The sequence below is a fragment of the Pan troglodytes genome, chromosome 11, assembly GCF_028858775.2.
Source record: "Pan troglodytes isolate AG18354 chromosome 11, NHGRI_mPanTro3-v2.0_pri, whole genome shotgun sequence".
NCBI lineage: Eukaryota > Metazoa > Chordata > Mammalia > Primates > Hominidae > Pan > Pan troglodytes.
In genome coordinates this window covers 55,677,057-55,698,829 of record NC_072409.2, presented here as the reverse complement: position 1 = coordinate 55,698,829, position 21,773 = coordinate 55,677,057, and the positions used below count along the sequence as shown (strand labels likewise).

General features: G+C 39.0%; 1 long non-coding RNA gene across 1 annotated transcript in view; it reads right to left on the bottom strand.

Annotated features, from left to right (window-relative positions):
• Positions 1-2,243: 2,243 nt before the first annotated feature.
• The window catches only part of LOC134807658 (uncharacterized), a 219,883-nt gene continuing 200,353 nt past the window's right edge, over positions 2,244-21,773 (bottom strand). Inside the window, exons 2-4 of the long non-coding RNA XR_010148672.1 lie at positions 4,472-4,586; positions 2,974-3,153; positions 2,244-2,387 (exon numbers count right to left, since the gene is read on the bottom strand). This is a non-coding gene — a long non-coding RNA (uncharacterized LOC134807658). The remainder of the gene's footprint in view (positions 2,388-2,973; positions 3,154-4,471; positions 4,587-21,773) is intronic.

Sequence of the window (21,773 nt, the reverse complement as noted above, 5' to 3'; positions counted from 1 at the left end):
CCGGCTCCACAAAGCGCGCCCTGTGGCGCCTCCCCTGCTGCAGCCGGCATCTTGGCAGCAGCCTCTCCAGATGGGCCCCTGCGGCCATCAACACCACCCAAACCGGTAATGTGGCTCAGCCAGTTCTGCCATCCCACCCAGGAACAGAAGGCAGCAAGAAAACCTCACTTTGATCCCCCTGTGATTCCATCTCCAACCTGACCAATCAGCACTCCCCACTTCCTGAGACCATGCCATATTATCCTTTAAAACTCTGATCCCCAAACGCTCGGGGAGACTGATTTGAGCAATAATAAAACTCCAGTCTCTCGCCCAGCTGGCTCTGCAAGAGTGACTCTTTCTCTATTGCAATTCCCCTGTCTTGATAAATCAGCTCTGTCTAGGCAGGGGGCAAGGGGAACTTGGGCGGTTGTGTATATATATTAATATATATGCATTCACACACACAAATATATGTAATATTTGCAACTGGAAGTGGAACAGGACCTCCTAATACAGAGACGAGCTCCTGTAGCATCAGGAGTCAGCAGCTCCCTGCCAGGTGGAGCCTCCGTTGTGGTCATACTATTGAGGGGGCCCCCACCTGAACGCCAGTCCCCACCCCTGATTCAGCCATTTCGCAGATATTTACTCAGATGTTCCAGGAACTATTCTAAGGGCATCAAGTGCTGTTCTTGTCACAGGCAAAGAAAGTCCCAAAGGGAAGGTGTCTCTTCCGGCGGTGCCTGCCCCACCTCCAAGCCTGGCACCTTTCGAAATTTATCTTAGGACATTTCCGACAGGTGTTGCTCTTCTTCAGCTTTGTCCTGGCATAATTTTGTCTCCCAGGAGCCTTCATTTTCTTCCTTCATTGATCCTACATGTGCTGTAGCTAACAGGAATTCCTCAGAGCTCGTAGCCTTTGGATAGTGTGGTTTCACGGTTGTCAACACTGATATGTTTATCTATACTTTGAGCTTCGTGTAGTTTTTCATTAGGATTTTGTGAAATGCACAGGATGATGTAGGCTAGAATGATAGGTTCGATTAGCTATGTTCCTTGATAATTTCAAAGTAAGTTATATTTAAATAACCAAACTATTTAGATTTATGCTTCTATGATAAGACATTTCAGTATATTTGAATCAAACCATTTTAAGGGTTTTTTTTTTAATGAAACACTTATTTACTTAAAATGATCACATAACTCTCCCCTTGCATGCCACATTTTAGGCAAAATTAACAGCATATTCCTAAAACCCAGCTTACTAAATTGCTTCTCCTGATAGCTTTTTTTTTTTTTTAACCGAGGAAGAATTTCTGATTGGAAGCTTTAATTATAGTGGGTTATGTACTAGCCAAGGAAGGCAATAAATTGAAAATATGCTGTTTAATTTTGTTGTTGTTTGTTTGGCTGGAGAACACTACAGTTTTATTTCTATTCATAAACCAGTGCTTCCCAACCAGGGCTGTTTTTGCCTCCAGGGAAGAAAATGTCTGGAGACATCTTGGGTTGTCAAAACTGGGGGTTGCTACTGGCACTTAGTGAGTACAGGCTATGGATGCTGCTAAGCATGCCATCTTGCACAGAACAGCCTGTACCCTCTCTTCTCCTCTGCAAGAAGAATTAAAAATTATCTGACTCAAAAGGTTAATACTGCTAATATTAAGAAACCCTGCCATTGACCAGTGGAAGTAAAAATTGTAAAGATTTATTATTTCAAATCTATACAGCTTTACCTCATGAGTTTTACTTTTTCTAATTCTCTTTAGGGAAGTTTCTCTTCCCTCTCATTTTCCAAACCAAGTTGTGATTTTTGGCATGAACTACTCCACCCCACAGCCCAGCTTCTGCGCTTTAAGATGTTGTGGATATGGGCTCCATGCTTGTAGTGGTGAACTTCGAGGCCTGTCACATGTCCTGCTACCCCAGACCACTCCATCACATGACCTGTGCATACACCTTACATCATTCCGAAATGCCCTTCACATATGCCCTCTTCCAGAATATAAAACATCTTCCTTGCGTAAACACTTCCAAGGAAAAGCTGGCCACACTCTGACTACTTAAACCCCTTGAAGTTTTGTTCTATGAAAAACATAAATGGTGGTTCAGCTGGCAGCATCCTCAGTAACACTCTTGATATTTTCTATCCTCTAATTTTCTCCATCTGTTTGAGAGAACACACTTTGGGTTATCTGGGGTCTATGCCAAAGGAGGCATTGTGGATAAGTGTGGCTCAGCCTTCCTCAACAAAAAATTACCTTTCAATTCAGGGCAGAAGCTTATAATATTAAAACTCATGTGGTTCCTCGAGAATCTCCTCAATACTCTTTCCTCATGAGCCAGGGGTGAGGGTAACTGGCAAAGCAATCAGGTCTTGGCACCAACAAAATCCCATTTCATCCCTGAAATACAAGGCCCATCAGGACGTGACATCTGTCTGTATTACTTCCTACTATATAATCCCCAGTAACTAGAACAAAGCAGTTAAACAATATTCAACAGTCAGAAATATATTTATCATATGCTGCTAAAAATACCCTCCATTTTCTAGCTCTCTAATCAGTTAATATGTGCACATTTAAACTACATCACAGCATTGAATTTGTTCTATCTGTCTGTATGGACACAATTGTGCTGCTGACAATTTAGTCAAGTGTTTCATCTCTATGCAGACAACCGTCATGTAAGAATTAATGAGAATTTCCTAACATCATGGTGGCAACTGGCAGCTATTGTTCTGAAAATTTCTAGCTCTGAAAGATTTTAGGCCAACATGTTTACAGTAATGTTTTAGTTTAAAGAGCTTGGAAATGGTGTTTCCTGGAATGTATTGGAATAAACCATGTATTTTATTCCCAGTTTTGGGAGACATCTGCTTTCCTTACATTCCCCAGGCTACCACCATCCAAAAGCAGAAAAGCCATTTAGGGAACCAAGAGTTTTAGTCAAGCTATTTAACTGTCATCAGAAATGAAGAAAACAAATCACCTCTACAGCCTTCTGGGTTAATTTTTATAAGGTGGTTTGTCTTCATTCGGTGGAAAAGAATAATCTTAACTTCAGGTCATTGGCAAGTCAATAAAAGCTCTAAAGCTAAATTTTCACCAAAATCTCAGTTGAGATAAGTAATATTTAAGGCTTATTTGGAAGAATAGGCTCCACTGATTTCTGTAATAACCAGAGATTTAATACTGGATTAATCCAGACCATCATATAACTCCATACTCAAGCCATATTGTCTTGATTGCCCAAGAAATTGCTTTTAAGAAATTGTCATATATTTATGGTCCAAAACGTGTTTATTATAGTTTTATTGTTGAGGACAATGTCCCCTTTATCGCTTGGTGACTCCAATTAAAGGCCCCAATAAACATTGCTCTCAGACTTGATTTTGACAACAAAACCTCTCACATAAAATACTGAAAGTATGAATGTTAGAATTCTTTTTTATTTCCGGGAAGCTGAGATACAAATACAGAACCAAAATTCAGTGACATAGATCTTTATCATATCTTGCATGGTCCTCTGAAATAGGAAGAAAACATTAAATTTTAACTTTTGACTTTAGGGTAAAAAAATCACTTTTATACAAATCAAAAAAAACCAAGAAAAGAACCCCATACAAATTATAAAGATAAAGGCCGACAAAACTGACCATAATAAAATAAAATTTCTGTGCAACAAGACACTAGGAATAAAAGTTTGTAAGAAAAGCTAGTGGGAACAAAAAGATATTTACAACATTATTGAAGATATAAAGATTGATATCCAAAATGAAAACTTCTTATTAAAAAAGAAAGAAAAAGTAAATGAAAGTACAAACAGATTAAGAAGAGAAAACATGGCCGGGCGCGGTGGCTAACGCCTGTAATCCCAGCACTCTGGGAGGCCGAGGCAGATGGATCACGAGGTCAGGAGTTTGAGACCAGCCTGGCCAACATGGTGAAACCCCGTCTCTACTAAACATAGAAAAATTAGCTGGGTGTGGTGGGGGGCACCTGTAGCCCCAGCTACTCGGGAGGCTGAGGCAGGAGAATCACTTGAACCCAGGAGGCAGAGGTTGCAGTGAGCTGAGATCATGCCACTGCACTCCAGCCTGGCGACAGAGTAAGACTCCATCTCAAAAAACAGAAAAAAGAGAGAGAAAAAACATTAATGACTAACAAATGTATCTGAAGATTCTCAGACTCATTAGTAGTCAAAAAAGTGTACATTATAGCAATGATGAGAGTGCAATTCTCTTTATCTGAACTGGTAAACATAAAAAAGTCAGACAAAATCAAGCATTACTGAAGTGACGATAAGGGAGTTATCTGGTGATGCTGGTGGGAAGATACAGCGGCTGTGCGAGGTGATTCTACAACATGACTTACAGGCGAGTACTCATGCACACCCTCTGCCCCAACAACCTGACAGCTCTTCCCCTGCCATCTTCCATGGTCCACACAAACATGCATGAGTGTGTCCTGGGCAGCTGCACCCTCACCTTTGTGCATCACAGCAGGGTCCACCTGCTCTGGGTCCTTATGACATGATGCTATTCTCAGTGTGCTGGTATGTTCCCGACACTGTACAATGGCTCCAATCAGCCCTACTGCTGCCTGGAACAAAGAGAAACTTTGGTTATATAGTGTGTATTTGCATAAAGACCGTTTTCAAAGAGCAAGAATAATATAAAAGAAATAAATTTGTGCCTGTATATAGACTCCCTAAAGCTGTCTCTGGCCTCCAGTTTAAAAACATCTAGAATCTAGCCAGGCCCTTGCCTTTCCTTGAAGCACACTTATCTGCCTAGAGTTAGGTGTAAATAATTTTGTTCTATTTCCCACCCCGCGATTCTGAAGAACTGGCTCAAATGTACCCAAACTCTGGTACACATTTGTCAATGCTGCCTCTTACAGGACAAAAAAAACTGAGTATTTTCTTTCATACCCTCATACACTTTCCACATTGAAAATGTGGGATATTCTGTATTTCCACAAGCAGTTCTTTCTCTCTCCTTTGTCTCTCTCCTATTTTTCTTGAAACCCCTACTCTCTCACTCTGTGATTTGTCTAAATATAATAAAGATATAGGTACAAAAAATATTTTACTTTCCTCTTAATTCTACTATGAGAAGAAAGCATCAAGTTCAATGATAAAGGGAAGCTGGTAATTGAACTTAGGTTTAGGGAGAAAGGCACTGGTAGGGATGAGGCAAACAAGAAAGTCTGTTTTCCATGTAAAGGGTGGAACAGTTTCTCAGCAATTGCTGAGATCAAGGATAAGCCCTACAAGTTTGGGCAGGAAAGAGGACCCCTATTACTCCGAGAGAATGCAGAAATCCCTCCGTTTTGTTGTTGTTTGTTTTCTCTGAGCCCTTGTGATCTGGCCCCCAAGAATTCCTGTGGTGGCAGCAGCAGGCAGTGCCTAGGAGAAACAAAACCCTCAGGCCAGGGCATCTTCCTCTCCAGTTGGTGCAGTAGTGATCCCAAGAGGGTGATGCAAACTTTTTAAAGTCTTTTCTCATTTTGCCACCTGTCGGCTCCAAACATGGGTGCAGCCATGAAACACTGTAGCAGAGTACCGTAATCAAAGACCCAGCATTCTGGCCAGAAAACAGAAAAGAGGAGCTCCAGGGAACCAGAAAATACTGGAGACATTGTGGAGAGGAAGGAGTATGAGAAAGTGACACCATAAAGTTTTTAATGAACTGAGCGCATCCCCAAGCTGCATGTGTGTGGATCGGCTCCTAATTAGTTAACCAAAGATTTTGAGAACGAAGCTAGCAGATTATCATCCGAGTTCCACACTGACCACCAGGACACATCTGAAGAAAACTGGAAAGGCTTTGAAAACTCAACTGATTGTTGGAACCACAGCTCACAAAACACAGATTGGAACTTGCAGCTTGAATATGACAAGGTCAATTGCTTCTAAAACAAAAACAGCATCCATCCGCCTAATATCTTATGAAGGCCCAGAGCCTCAAAACTTAATGTCCATGACACAATCCAAAATTACAAAAAACCAGATACACTGCACCCCACATGAGAAAAGACAGTCAGTACTAAGTAGCTACCAATATTGAGAAGAAACAGAAATTTGAATTACATCACAAGGATTTTAAAGCAGCTTTTATAAAAATGTTCCAACAAGTGGTCGCAAACACTTTTTTTTTTTTCTTGAGACCGTGTCTCACTCTGTCACCCAGGCAACAGTGCAGTGGCGCAATCTAGGCTCACTGCAACCTCGGCCTCCCGGGTTCAAACGATTCTCCTGCCTCAGCCTCCCAATGAGCTGGAACTACAGGCACGCGCCACCACGTCCAGCTAATTTTTGTATTTTTAGGAGAGAAGGGGTTTCACCATGTTGGCCAGATGGTCTCGATCTCTTGACCTCATGATCTGCCCGCCTCGGCCTCCCAAAGTGTTGGGATTACAGGCGTGAGCCACCATGCCCGGTCACAAACACTTTTATACCAATGGAAAACTAGAAGTATCAGAAAATAAATAGAAGATGTAAAAAGGAACAAAATGAATATATTAGGACCAAAAAATCCAATAACTGACATACAAAATTCTAAGTAAGCTTTTTATTACAATAAAACTAAAGAGGTAAGAATCTGTTATCGTGAATATAAATCAACAGAAATTATCTAATCTGAACAATAGAGAGAAAGAAAGATGAAAAAGTCTTGATTAGAGCCTTAGAGACTTGAGGAACAATAACTAAAGTTCCAACATACATGTCATCTGAGTCTCAGAAGGAGAAAAGGAAAAGGAACGCAGTGCTGAAAGAATTTTGAAAACCTAACAGGAAAAATTACCCAAATTTGGCAAAAGGCAAACATTCATTGAACTAAAAGAAGAAATAAACAAATGTGCAATAATTCAACACTCCTCTCTCGCTAATAATTAGTGAACATTTGAAATTAATTGATGGTAAGTTTGATTAATTCTGAGATTTTTAGCATTATTGTTTATCACATAGAATTAACAGATCATTTCTGTATAGCAAACAAAAATGCATTCTGAGCCACATGTAATAGTTCATCACACAAAATGTTGAGTTAATGCCAGTCAGAATGTCTCTCTTCTTCCAGTACAGGGATTACAAAATAATGGCAAGACCTAAGGTCATGTATGCAGTGATGCACTAAGTACCTTAAATAATAGGACATGAGATTGCAAGCACAATGCAGTCACTATGAATGAGAAAATTATGTAAGAGCTCAAGTTCATGTGCTGAGGAGGCTTCTGAGAAGCCTTAAAGGATATCTGGCCAATTCAGCTGTTACTGGGTTAGACTATTAATTGTCTTATTGCCTTAACTCTCATCAAAAAAAGACTGCTCTGCAGGCTTTTTTTACTGTGGGCAAGTGATTAACAACACCCCAGCTAGAAAATTCTTCCTGATGTCTGTCCTGAGTCTCTCCTGATCTAACAAGCAAGGGTATACAAGAACTTATCAACTCCATCATCAATTACAAAAAAAATTAAGTTGTCATAAGCATAGTATATGATTTAAGGATTTACTAAAATGCAATGGTAGTCAAGCTATCAGAGGATGGAGGAACCTCCGTTTCACCATCTGGTTGTTCCTCTTTGTTCCCTTTAGGTTAGTCTGAGTCAAAAGACCCAACACTAATCACAATGCTTTGTCCATTTCAGTAGGCATAATTCCTTACAACAACAAATAAAATAATCCCTAAGCATTTATTTCATAAAATAAATGTATTAGATATTTTGGCCTCACAAAAATAAGAGATAGAGTCTACTCAAAACAGTGTTTTGTGTATCATTTTCATAAATTTCAAATTAGAATGTAAAGTTTATCATATCTCTTCCATTTGTTAGGATAGTGTTAGTAACATTTATAAAATCATTTTCTTTCTCCTGTACTTATTTGACATAAAATGTGTCATTCTCTGAGAATATAAGATGAAATCATTCCACAGAAGAATTACTTATATTCAGAGTTATTTATGTGTAATAGTACTCCATAAATTCCCTTTGAGGGCCTTGTTCCATTCAGCAAGAAGAATGTCTTGATGGTAGGCAAAATTGTACGTAAGTTAAAAGTATGAAATTTGAATCAAGCTCTGCCATTGAATTGTCACGTGAACCTGGAACAACATAACCTCTCCCTGCCTTAGTTTCTCTATTTATATAATGGTAAGTATAATAAAAGTAATTGTATCTACCCAAAAGCTAGAATCCCTCTTCTTGGCCCCCACATTCCTATGACATGTCTATAATATCTTGTAAATATATTTATTCATTTTATGCATGCATTTACTTGTATTCTGAATGCCTTTACATGTGCCAGGCATTGTCTAGGTGTTGGAGAAACTAAGACTGATTCAAAGGAGATATTTACTTAAAAGAAATAGCTGTAATGGGTATTAATTTGCAGACAGGGAGAACCCTGTGAAAAAGAAAGTAATTAGAAAAATTCATTTTGAATATAAAGAGAAAAAACTTTTCTGAGTTCATAAAAGAATTATTGGTATCATCAACAATAAAGAGCATATGCTAATATTTATATTTCCTAACTATTCTACATACCTATATTTATACAGATTTCAGCTAACAACTGGGCCTTGGTTCTACTGTGACATGTTGCTAAAAGCGTTGATTATATAAGTTTGTGTTATATGCAGTGTTTGCATGAGATAAAACTTTAAGACAAAAATATCTGCTCCAAAAAGTGCCTTGGTCTTCGTAGCTTATTCAAGACATTTATTTTATATTCTGCAGACTGTGGAACATCTGTTTATTAATGCAGCTTTATGATATGTTGTAAATTGCCTTAACATAAAATATGAAATTGCACATTCGAGCCCAGATTTTCTTTTCATCCCCTTGTGTTCAGCTTGGCAAAAGGCTGATACTGCCAGAAAAAGAAAGAAAACTTTGTTCAAAATTGAAGTTAATACTTTCTTGGAGAAATAACTACTAACTAAAGAGAAATACTTGATGAGACTATTTTAATGTATCTATTGTCCTTATTAGGTAGGATATAATTTCTTACTTTAACATATGATGATTTTATTTCAAAGCCATTCTGACTGAATGACTTTCAAGGTTATTTTGCAAATCATAATAATTTAAATACTTAAGGAAACTAGTCAAAAATTTGAAATTAATTGATGGTAAGTTTGATTAATTCTGAGACTTTTAGCTGTATTATTTATCACACGGAAGAGAAGATCATTTCTATATAGCAAACAAAAATGCGTTCCGAGCCATATGTAATAGTCCATCACACAAAATGTTGAGTTAATGCCAGTCAGAATGTCTCTCTTCTTCAAGTACAGGGATAACAAAATAATGGCGAGACCCAAGATCGTGTGCGCGGTGATGCACTAAAATACCTTGAATAATAACAGATGGGGCCGGACGCGGTGGCTCACGCCTGTAATCCCAACACTTTGAGAGGCCGAGACAGGCAGATCACGAAGTCAGGAGATCGAGACCATCCTGGCTAACGTGGTGAAACCCCGTCTCCACTAAAAATACAAAAATTAGCTGGGTGTGGTGGCAGGCGCTTGTAATCCCAGCTACTTGGCAGGCTGAGGCAGGAGAATCGCTTGAACGCAGGAGGCGGAGGTTGCAATGAGCCGAGATCATGCCACTGCAGTCCAGCCTGGCGACAGAGTGAGACTCCGTCTAAAATACTATTACTACTACTAATAATAACACATGAGATTGCAGGCACAATGCAGTCTGTGAATGAGAACATTATGTAAGAACTCAAGTCCATGTGCTGAGGAAGTCTCTGAGAAGTCTTGAAGGATATCTGGTCAATTCAGCTGTTACTGGGTTAGACTATTAATTGTCTTATTGCCTTAACTCTCATCAAAAAAAAGGCTGCTCTGCAGGCTTTTTTACTGTGCGAAAGTGATTAACAACACCCCAGATAGAAAATTCTTCCCAATGTCTGTCTTGAATCTCTCCTGATCTAACAGGGTGTATTCCTAGTTCAGCTTCCCTCAATAGAAACAAAGAAGAATTGCTTAAAAGGGGAATTATTCTATGGGTTTTGTTTCCACAACAAAACAGGAGATAATGTGCCCTATTTTGTAAAACAAATCATTTCATCGAAAACTCTCTTCGAAACCTCTACTCAGAGCTATGTTAAGTTGTTTAGTGACCTCAAGCACCAACACATGGACATTTCACCCATTCCCTACCACTAATAATAGCATTAAAATGTCATTTTGTCTTTAAAAGCAAATATATCCTGAAATTAAACCCACTTCTTTGTAGATCTTCTGACTATAAAATTCTAGCTAAGTTGATTCATTTATTCTCTGCCTCTTTCTTTTCCTCCCTCCCTTAGTTCCAGCTGTATTGCTGAGCCCTACGAAGGTGCTGTCCTGGGCTGCTGAGTTCTCCAGAGCTGCAGCAAGGACGGGCCAGACTCAGGGCAGGTACTGCCGAATGACAGTGAGCCCTGCTTTCTGGGGGCTCCCTGTTTAATTAGGTGAGGCTGACTTTAGTCACATTATCACAGCAGGGAACTGAGGCTCTCAGGCTGACGGAAAATAGCAGGAGTCTACAGGATGGTTATATAAAGAGGCAGGACTGAGGGGTGAGGGAAGGCTGCCCTGAGACTTAACTGTTGAGCCTTGCAAGACAGGACAAGGACAGGATCAGCATAAAGAGGTGGGTGGAGGGTGGGTAGAGAATTCTAAACCAAGGTCAACAGAGTAGTTTTTGTGAAGAGAGGAAGCAGGGAGTGAATGAACAACTGAAAGAGGGCCCACAAGACTGGGATGCCAAGCAAGGGAGAGGAACAAAGCCTGGCCCCGCACTGGAGGGCACAGTGAACCAGATTCCACTGGCCAAGAGTCACTCGTGTAGGTGTCTCTGAGCTAGGAGATGTGTACTAATTCCTAACAGGCAAGAGTTTAGGCCGGCATTGGCCATCAGAGAGGATGAAAGAAAAAATTTGTCTTATTTATGGAGCTAGCATAAGAGGAAGCTAGAGCTTTACTAAATGTGAAAATTTAAGTTGATGTATATTCTACATCCTGAACACCCAGTGACAAACTGATGTTCCAATATCTGTTTATACAGTGTGTGTGTTATCATTACACTGGCAAAATGGATGATATGTTTGCCTTATTTCAAATCACTAAGTTTTGTATTATGGTGGTATACTCATACTGCTTTCTTATCAACTCAGAAATCCATTATACAAAATCCATTTTTTATGGCCATCTAAATCCTTTATTCAATACCATCAGCCTGGGACATGTTAATATATTTCTGCTAGACATACCACCCAGACTTGAAATGCATAGGGCACTAAGCACATAGTGGTAGCAGCATGTTTTCCTTTAATAAAAAGACATTATTTTTGGAGGCAGTTTCACATTTACAAGAAAATTGAGCAGACAATACAGAGAGTTCCTTAAACCCTCCCTAGCTCGTCATGCCTATTATTAAGATATCTTGCATTCATCTGGTGTATTTGTTACAATTAATGAGCCAATATTGATACATTATTATTATTAACTAAAATTAACAGTTTCATTAAGGTGTACTGTTTGTGTTGTACATTCTATGGGTTTGGAAAATGTGTAATGTCATATATCCACCATGACATTTTACAGAATGGTTTCACTGCCCTAAAAATCCCCTGTGTTCCACCTATTCATCCCTCCTTCTCCCTGCAAATCCCTGGCAACAACTGTGCTTTTCATTGTCTTCATCATTCTGCCTTTTAAAGAATGTCATATAGTTCGGCTTACACAGTATGTAGTCTTTTCAGATCGGCTTCTTTCACTTAGCGATGGGCATTTAAGGTTTTTTTTTTTCCATGTCTACTCATAGTTAAATAGTGTGTACCTTTTTATCACTTAATAACATTCTATTGTATGAGTGTACCAGAGTTTGTTTATCCATTCACTTACTGAAGTTGCTTCCACCTTTGGGCAATTATGAATAAAACTCCTATAAACATCAATGTGCAGATTTTTGTGTTGACCTCAGTTTTCCATACCTTTGGTTAAATGCCAAGACACAATTACTGGATCTTATGGTGACAGTATACTTAGTTTTGTGAGAAACCACTTCCCTTCTAAAGTGGCTGTATGGGGCTGTATAGGAAATATTTGAATTAACATCCAAATCACACAATCTTTTTGTTACACTTTAAGCATTAAGAGATTCGTTGTCATAGTTACCTTGGGAGTTAGTTGCTTCTGAGGAGTTGACAAGGGCTCTCGGTAATGTGGTGCATATTAACGTTAACAGGTTATATTAATGAATAAACAATGCATGAACTATGAAATGTAAGACCATGCAGAGTATATTATTAATAAATAAATAATGATTATGTACTACGTATTTATCTTTTGACAGAGAGGTGCACAACAAAAACAAATGTTGATATTCTTGAAAATTTTGAAGTCAAGTCTCAACAATTAAATATAAATTTTGTCTTTCCATGTAAGTGATACACTAATGAATCTACAGATTTGCAAGTTTATAAGCCGAAGTGAATGAGTGCCTCCTTCTGAAAATTATTATTGGGCTTATGAGTTTATAAGCGCATGCATTTCACCCTGGTTGGCCTAAGCTGGCAATTTCCTCCAAGTGGGCATATTTGGAATACCAAATGTCACGAACAGACTGCAAAGAGAGAGGAAGGGAACATTTAGCTTCTGACAGCTGAACACAAGAAAAGGGTCCAACCAAGTTTCCTGGGAAAGCTGGAGGTTACAAACATCAGATGACCAATACTTAACTTCTCTTGTTTATTTTAATTCTTCTGTTTTAATAGACAATATTTCATTTTGACATTTTAAGGAGCATTTCTGTGTCTCTGTTCTGGCCCCTGATGTTACCTTTGGAGACTAGGGGGAAGAGAGAGGGAGTAATTAATATATTTATAAGAACATATTTTTGAGTAAGAAGAATATGCATGAGTTAATATTTATTAATATATTTTTATTAATCAAAATATATTCACAAGAAATTATTTATATTTAAGAATATACTCAATAACATATATGTAAAATATGTTATTCAGGAGTGCATTCTTAATTCACATGTTCTTTGTGCCACATGTGTCCACTGATCTCTGTGGAAGATTCATAAAAACGATATGTAAGGTATCCAAATTGCTGAAAACCACAGACAATGAGAAAAATCTTGAAGGCAGCTAGAGGAAAAATTAAGCATTTACATCAAGCATTTATCAATGAGAAGAATATATTCATCGGAAGAATTGTATTAGTCCGTTCTCACGCTGCTAATAAAGGCATACTCGAGACTCGGTAATTTGTAAAAGGGAGGTTTAATTGACTCACAGTTCAGCATGGCTGGGGAGGCCTCAGGAAACTTAAAATCATGGCAGAAGGGGAAGCAAACATGTCCTTCTTCACATGATGGCAGAAAGGAGAAGTGCTGAGCAAACGGGGGAAAAGCCCCTTATAAAACCATCAGTTCTTGTGAGAACTCACTCACTATTATGAGAACAGCAGCATGGAAGTAACCGCCCCCATGATTCAATTACCTCCCAGTGGGTCCTTCCCACAACACATGGGGATTATGGGAACTACAAGTTAAGATGAGATTTGGGTGGGGACACAGCCAAATCATATCAAGAATATATTTTAAAAATAAATCATTTTATTCAAGAATAAACTCATATAAATATGTTTATCTTTTGCACCATCAGTTTTTCCTTTTTTCTTTTAGCTTCCATCTGTCAAAGCAGAAAGCCAGGTCAGAGATAGACCAGACATCCCTTCACATTTGCTGAGACTATGACACAAGAAAATTAGTCAACCTTAAATAGTTAGCAGAAACAAATTTAACAAAATAGTCATCAGCAAATTGGCCACTCAGCAAAGTGGCTTTGTCAGTGGACCTGGTCGAGAGAGCTAGGACCTGCTGCCACAGAAACTGCCTTGGTCAGGTGAAACAACCCCACAGCAGTAAGTGTAGGTAGAAAATCAGGACTGAAGCAATTACACATGTTGTCATTGACCTTTCCATCTGCAGGGGATAATGCAGTGAAACCCTGCCACCTTTCCACAGGCTAACTCTCAGAGGAATAAAAAAAAAGTCATGTGCAGGTTGATTTGGGCTAACGAATGATCTTTCATCATTCAACTTTTGATGTTCAAAAGTGTATGTTATTGTATTTGTGCACATGTGAAATGAAAGAGAAAGGAGCTTGGACACATGAAAACCAAGGAAAGAAAAACCTAATTTGTTTTTACTAATAAAGAATAACAGAAAAAAGGGTAATACCAATTTCACTTGCCTCTATGTCTCTTTTCTATGCCCTCAGGAAGTACAATTTACCACTTTGGGAAGCTTAGGAGGGAGCATCGCTTAAGACCAGGAGTTCAAGACCAGCCTGGGCATCATATTGATGTCTCTTCTAAAAGCACTACTAATGCAATAAAATGTATTCTCGTTGAAAATTACATCTGCAGAGAATAAAACAGGAAAAAAACTGCTGTCTTTTCATACTCAATTGTTTATCTTCTTATCTGATTCATCTTGCCATTGTATGTTGCATATAAGTTGTAATAAACTAAAATTTAACATATTGTGGTACATATACACCGTGGAATAGTGGAATACTATGCAACTATAAAAAAGAATGAGATCTTGTCCTTTTCAGGAACATGATGAAGCTGGAGGCCATTATCCTTAGCAAACTAACACAGGAACTGAAAACAAAATACTGCATCTTCTCACCTACAAGTGGGAGTTAAACGATGAGAACACATGGATACATAGAGGGGAATGACACACACTGGGGCCTACCTGAGAGTGGAGGGTGGGAGGAGGGAAAGGGGTACAAAAAATAACTATTGGTTACTAGGCTTAATACCTGAGTGATGAAATAATCTGTACAACAAACCCCTATGACATGTGTTTACCTATATAACAAACCTGCCCATGTAACCCAAACTTAAAATAAAAGTTTAATACATAAATATATATATAGTGGCATTTTGGACAGACATTTACATATAGAGATGCATGAATACATAGATCAATAGATGTATGTATTCACGGGTTATTATGAATGCAAATATGCATTTAAAAACAGGGTTTCCAGCACTTTGGGAGGCCGAGGCGGGCAGATCACGAGATCAGGAGATCGAGACCATCCTGGCTAACACAGTGAAACCCTGTATCTATAAGAATACACACACAAAAAATAGCCAGGCATGGTGGTGGGCACTTGTAGTCCCAGCTACTCAGGAGGCTGAGGTAGGAGAACTGCTTGAACCTGGGAGGCGGAGGTTGCAGTGAGCTGAGATTGCGCCACTGCACTCCAGCCTGGGTGACAGAGTGAGACTCCATCTCAAAAAAAAAAAAAAAAAAAAAGGATTTCTGGGCATTTTTGGTTGTCATTTTGTCTGTTTTGTTTTTATCTATTGACACCAGCAGGAAGGCTTACTTTTTTATAGTAGGTATATATTTCAAACCATAGTCTTAGGTCTTGTGACATAGTTAAAGGAAACATCATATAAGAGCTCAGAGATGTAAAATAGAGCCATTTATGATGGTTTTGAGAACCTGTAATGATACATATATGTTAATTTCATTTAGGTTTTCTGCGTTTGGAACTGTGTACAGGTAAGATGCTCTAAGCTACCATATAGCAAAATTTAAATGAAAATTACCATTACACTTATTTAGCTCCAAATAATTTAATAACTATTACTGGGTTGTTACTAGAAAGAAAAACAGCTCACTGTAATAGTTAACGAAGTAAAGCAGTCCCAATCAAATCTTGCATTGCCCTGACTCGTGTTTTGCTAAAGGAGAGGGAGAGGCATTTTGTTGCATTTCCAGCTGGCTTCCTGGGGAAACAGAACACATTTGGAGAATGTGTTCCCCTTTGTTAATTGTGACACATGTGTCCAGTGACCCCCGATGAAGAACTCTTAAAGTGATATGGAATGTGTTCAAATAGCTGAAAACCAGAGACAAAGAGAAATCAACACAAAAACTGAAAATCTCTCATTTTTCTCAAAAGAGAAACATCTTGAGGAAGCTAGAGGAAAAAAGACATTATCAAACAAGAAAAAGGTTAAGAATGGGAGCTGACTTCATATCAGAAACCATGAAAGCAAGAAACGAAGTGACACTTTTGAAGTCATAGAAGAATTTTTAAAAACCTATCAACCCAGAATTCTATAACCATTGAAAAATTCTTTAAATATTTGTTAATTACTCTGGTGATTTTGAATTAAGGTGAAGTTGAATTCCCCTCATGTGGCTTGCAAGTTAGTCTTGTTTTTGTGGTTTGGGTTTTTGTTTTTGAGATAAGGTCTTCCTCTGTCATCCAGGCCGAAGTGCATTGGCACAATCACAGCTCACTGCAACCCCAACATCCCAGACTCAAGTGATCCTCCCACCTCAGCCTCCCACATTGCTGAGACTACAGGTGCACTCCATCACACCTGGCTAATTTTTGTACCTTTGTAGAGATGGGGTTTCACCATGTTGTCCAGGCTGGTTTTGAACTTCTGGGCTCAAGCAATCTGCCCACCTTGGTCTCTCAAAGTCCTGGAATTACAGACATGAGCCACTGTGCCCAGTCTTGCAGGTTGGTCTTAATGACTGACTTTTAAGAAATGGAATATGGAAAAGTAAAAACTGTAATTTTGTAGTGGAGGAAATCATCAAGTCACCAACATAGCCAAGTAATCAAGGTTAACATCAACAATGAAAAGTCATATGGCTACCTCACACCACCGTGACACAATGGGAAGGTCAGTTCAATTATGTGAAATTCTTCCTCCAAATTTACAACCCCACTTAAATCAAGAGAAAACATAAGATGAACCCAAATCATTTGATGCACATTCTAAAAAATATCTGGTCAGTAGTCTTCAAAGTGTCAAAGCTAGGAAAGACAGAGAGATTGTCCCTAATTGAAGTCGACTAAGGAGACATGAAGACTAAACACAATATGAGATCCTGGATGGTACCTGGGAACAAAGAGAATAAATTAGTTAAAAACAAAACAAAACAAAACAAAAACTGGTGAAATGTGGGCCGGGCACGGTGGCTCACTCCTGTAATCCCAGCACTTTGGGAGGCCAAGGCAGGTGGATCACCTGAGGTCAGGAGTCTGAGACCAGCCTGGCCAGCGTGGTGAAATCCCATCTCTAATAAAAATGCAAAAATTAGCCGGATGTGGTGTTGGGCACCTGTCATCCAAGCTGCTCGGGTGGCTGAGGAATGAAAATCACTTGAAACCAAGAGGTTGAGGTTACAGTGAGCCAAGATCGCACCACTGCACTCCAGCCTAGGCATTAGAGTGAGACTTCCTCTCAAGAATGAAAAACTGGTTAAATATAGCCTGTCATTTAGGTAATAGTATTGTACAATGTTAATTTCTTATTTTTAATAAATGTGCCATGGTAACATAAGAGGTTAACATCAGAAGAAACTAAGTGAAGAGTGTATAGAAACTGTCTTTACCATCTTTGCAACTCTATGTAAATCTAAAATTATTCCAGAGAATGACTTCACAAGGTGGCAGAATAGAATTTCTCCAGCTCCACACCCCCACACGGAAATCCAACTAGCAACTATCCACAGGCAAGAATACCTTTCTGTATATCCCAGAACTCAGGAGTGAGACTGAGACACCCAATTGTACTGCAGAACTAAGAAAAGCTGTGCTTTGAAGGGTAAGAGGAACAGTTCATTTTGAGCATGCCACCCCTCCACCAAGCTGGCATAGCACGACACACAGAGGATTTCACCAGACCCACAATTTCTACAGTGGGAAAAGAAAGTTGGAGGTGGACATTCAGCTTGCCCACCATTCTAGGACCCTTCACAGGAGGCTCACCCTTGTCTTATACCACAGGAAACATTAGGAGTGCCATCGGGGCTAGACCACCTGGGGTCAGCTAGAAACAAAGAATGGGAGTAGATCTCACAGAGACTAGCATGTAGTTAGTCTGCATTCTGGCTAATGGAGGCATCATATGAGAGAGATTAGCCAACAGCATTGTACCGCAGGAAGTACAGCTCACAGGTGTACCCAGCTAGCATCCCTCGCCAGCTTTCCTACATAGACCTGGTGCTTTCTACAGCATTGCCCAGGCTAGAAGGCAAGTGAAAGTCAGCACTTCTCTGCAGAGGGTACATCTGGTCCCCACCCAGCACCAGCAGCTGACCAGGGACTCCACTAAGCTTTGTTAAAGCCTACCTTAGGCCAGGAGACAAGATCAAGTCCGCACATATGTGTGGGGCATAATGGCTTCTAGTCCTGATCAGCCCTGTGTAGCTGAGCAACAACACCAGAGTCTTTAGGTGACCATAGAGCTCAGCCCAGAGGCTTGCTCAACTACAGATTCTAAACAACAATACCATCCAACCAGCGGAGACAGCCTACGATCCTGCCGGATCAGAGTGAACTGCAGAGTCCAGTTAGCAGTACCATTCAACCTTAGGGCTCAGGAAGTGACACAGCCCAACTAGAGAACCTGACACCAAGCTCTGCCCGTCCAGGGTCATTGCCAGCTAACACATCCAGAATCCCTTCCTACGAAGTAGTAAAGATCTGTCAAAGCCTGGAAGAGGTGGCCGTCTCCTCAAACACAGAAGCATCAATGCAAGACAGAAGTATTATGAAAAGTCAGGGAAATATGATACCACTAAAAGAAAATAATAAAGATCAGATAATAGATCTGGAATATAAGGTGATCTATAAAATGACTGACAAAGAGTTCAGGATAACCCCCTTAAAGAAGTTCAGGGAACTCCAATTAAATTAAATTAACTTTGAAACCAATTCATGAACAAAATGAGAAATTGACAAAGAACTAGAGATGATAAATAGAAACCAAATAGAAATCTGAGACATAAAGAATACAATAATTTAACTGAAAATGTCAATGGAAAGCTTTGACAGCAGACTTGATCAAGCAAAAGAAAGGATCACTGAATTCAAAGATAGGTATCTTGAAATTATCCAGTCTGAAAAGCAAAAAGAAAAAGAATAAAGAAGGCCTACAGGAATTATGAGATACCATCAGGCAAACTAATATTCACATAATCGTAGATTCAGAAGAAGATAGAGAAGAAGGCCCAAAAAGGATATTTAAGAAAATGGCTGAACATTTCCCCAATCTGGGGAAAGATGACAACATCTAAATACAGGAAGCTCAAAAGTCTCCAATCAAATTCCACTCAAAAAGGAATTTACCAAGATAAAACATAATCAATTTATCAAAAATCAAAGACAAAGAAACAAAACTGAAAGCAGCAAGAGATAAGAAACATATCACATTCAAGGGAACCACAATATGACTTTCAGTTGACTTCTTAGCAGAAACTCTGCAGGCCAAGAGAGATTGGGGTGATATATTCAAAGTGCTGAAGAAAAAGAACTGCCAACCAGGAATTTTTTACTTGGCAAAGCTGTCCTTAAAAAATAAGAGAGAATTGGCTGGGCGGGGTGGTTCACGCCTATAATCCCAGCACTTTGGGAGGCCTAGGTGGGCAGATCACGAGGTCAGGAGATCGAGACCATTCTGGCCAACACGGTGAAACCCCATCTCTACTAAAAATACAAAAATTAGCTGGGTGTGGTGGCGTGCACCTGTATTCCCAGCTACTTGGGAGCCTGAGGCAGGAGAATCACTTGAACTTGGGAGGGAGAGGTTGCAGTGAGCCAAGATTGCAGCGGCAGAGCAAGACTCCATCTCAAAAAAAAAAAAAAGATAAAAAAAGAAATAAGAGAGAATTCCAACTTCCCCAGACAAACAAAACCTAAGGGAGTCTATTACATTATCCCTGCCTTACAGGAATGGCTAAAGGCAGTTCTTTAAGCTGAAATGGAAGGTTTCTACTTAATAACAAAAAAAATGCATGTAAAAATCTCAATAACTCAATGGTATTAAGTAATACATAATCAAACTCATTCTCTAACACTGTATGGGTGATACGTAAAGCAGTCGTATCCTTACTGTGATGATTAAAAGGAAAAACTATTAAAAGCAACTGTAGCTGCAATTGTTAAGGAATACAAATTACAAAAACAAATTAAAAATTTTACATCAAAATTATAAAAGGGGGGAGTGAGAATATGAGATTAAAGTTCAATTATTATCAGCTTAATGTAGCGTGTTATAAAGCTCAGATATTTTATGTAAGCCTCATGGTAACCACAAAGCAAAAAGAAAACAACAAGAGAGAAATAAAGAAACAGGGACTTACAAAAAATTCAGAAAATGAATGACAAAACAGCAGTAGCAAGTGCTTACCTATCAGTAATTACTTTGAATGTAAACAGATTAAATTCTCCAACCAAGAGACTCAGGACAGCTGAATAAATTTTCTTTTTAAAGAACCATATGCTGCCTACAAGAGACTCACTCTACTAGTGAGGACACATACAGACTGAAACTGAAGGTATGGAAAAAGATACTCAATTCAAATAGACACCAACAGAGACCAGGAGTATCTATATTTATATCAATCAAAATCGTCTTTAAATCAAAAACTGTAAAAAGAGATAAAGAAGGTCATTAAATAATGAGAAAGGGGTCAGTTCACCAAGAGGACATAACAGTTGTAATTATATATGCACACAACATCAGAGCACCTAAATACGTAAAGCAATTATTAAATGACATGAAGGGATAAATAAATGGCAATACTACAATATTATGGAACCTCAACACCGCTCTTTCAAAAATGTCCATACAACCCAAAATGATCTACAGTGTCAATGTAATCTCTCTCAAAATTGCAATGTCATTTTTCACAGCAATAAAAAATATCCTTAAATTTGTGTGGAATTACAAAAGACCCTAAAGAGTCAAAACGATCTTGGGCAAAAGGAAAAAAGCTGGTGTCATTACCCTCCCTAATTTCAAAAATCTTATGAAGTTATTGTAATGAAAATAGCATGACACTGGCATAAAAATAAGCTGACTGATGAAACACGATAGAAAGCCCAGAAATCAACCCATGCATGTATGATCAATTGATTTTTGACCAAGGTGCCAAGAACACACAATGGGGAAAGGACAATATCTTCAATAAATAGTGTGGGGAAAACTAGCTATCCACATGAAGGAGAATGAAATCAGATCCATATTTTATACCACATACAAAAATCAACCCAAATGGATTAAAAATCTAAACATAATATCTGAAACTGTGAAACTACTAAAAGAAAACAGAAAAATCCCCACAATATTGGCTGGGGCAATGATTATTTGGATATGACCCCAAAAGCACAGGCAACAGAAGCAAAAAGCAAAAAGAGAGAAATAAAATGGCATCAAACTAAAAAGCTTCTTCATAGCAAACCTTTAAAGTGAAGGGACAGCCCACAGAACGGGAAAAAATATTTGCAAACTATACAGCTAATAAAGGATCAATATCCAAAACATAAGAAACTCAAACAACACAAATACCATCAGTCTAAGTTGGTGAGCCCTTTCAAACTGCAGCTCACTTTATTTATTTATCTATTTTTTTTGAGACGGAGTCTCGCTCTGTGGCCCAGGCTGGAGTGCAGTGGCGTATCTTGGCTCACTGCAAGCTCCGCCTCCCAGGTTCACGCCGTTCTCTTGCTTCTGCCTCCAGAGTAGCTGGGACTACAGGTGCCCGCCACCACACCCGACTAATTTTTTGTGTTTTTAGTAGAAACGGGGTTTCACCGTGTTAGCCAGGATGGTGTCCATCTCCTGACCTTGTGATCTGCCCGTCTCGGCCTCTGAAAGTGCTGGGATTACAGGCGTGAGCCACCGCACCCGGCCTTTTTTTTTTTTTTTTTTTTTTTTA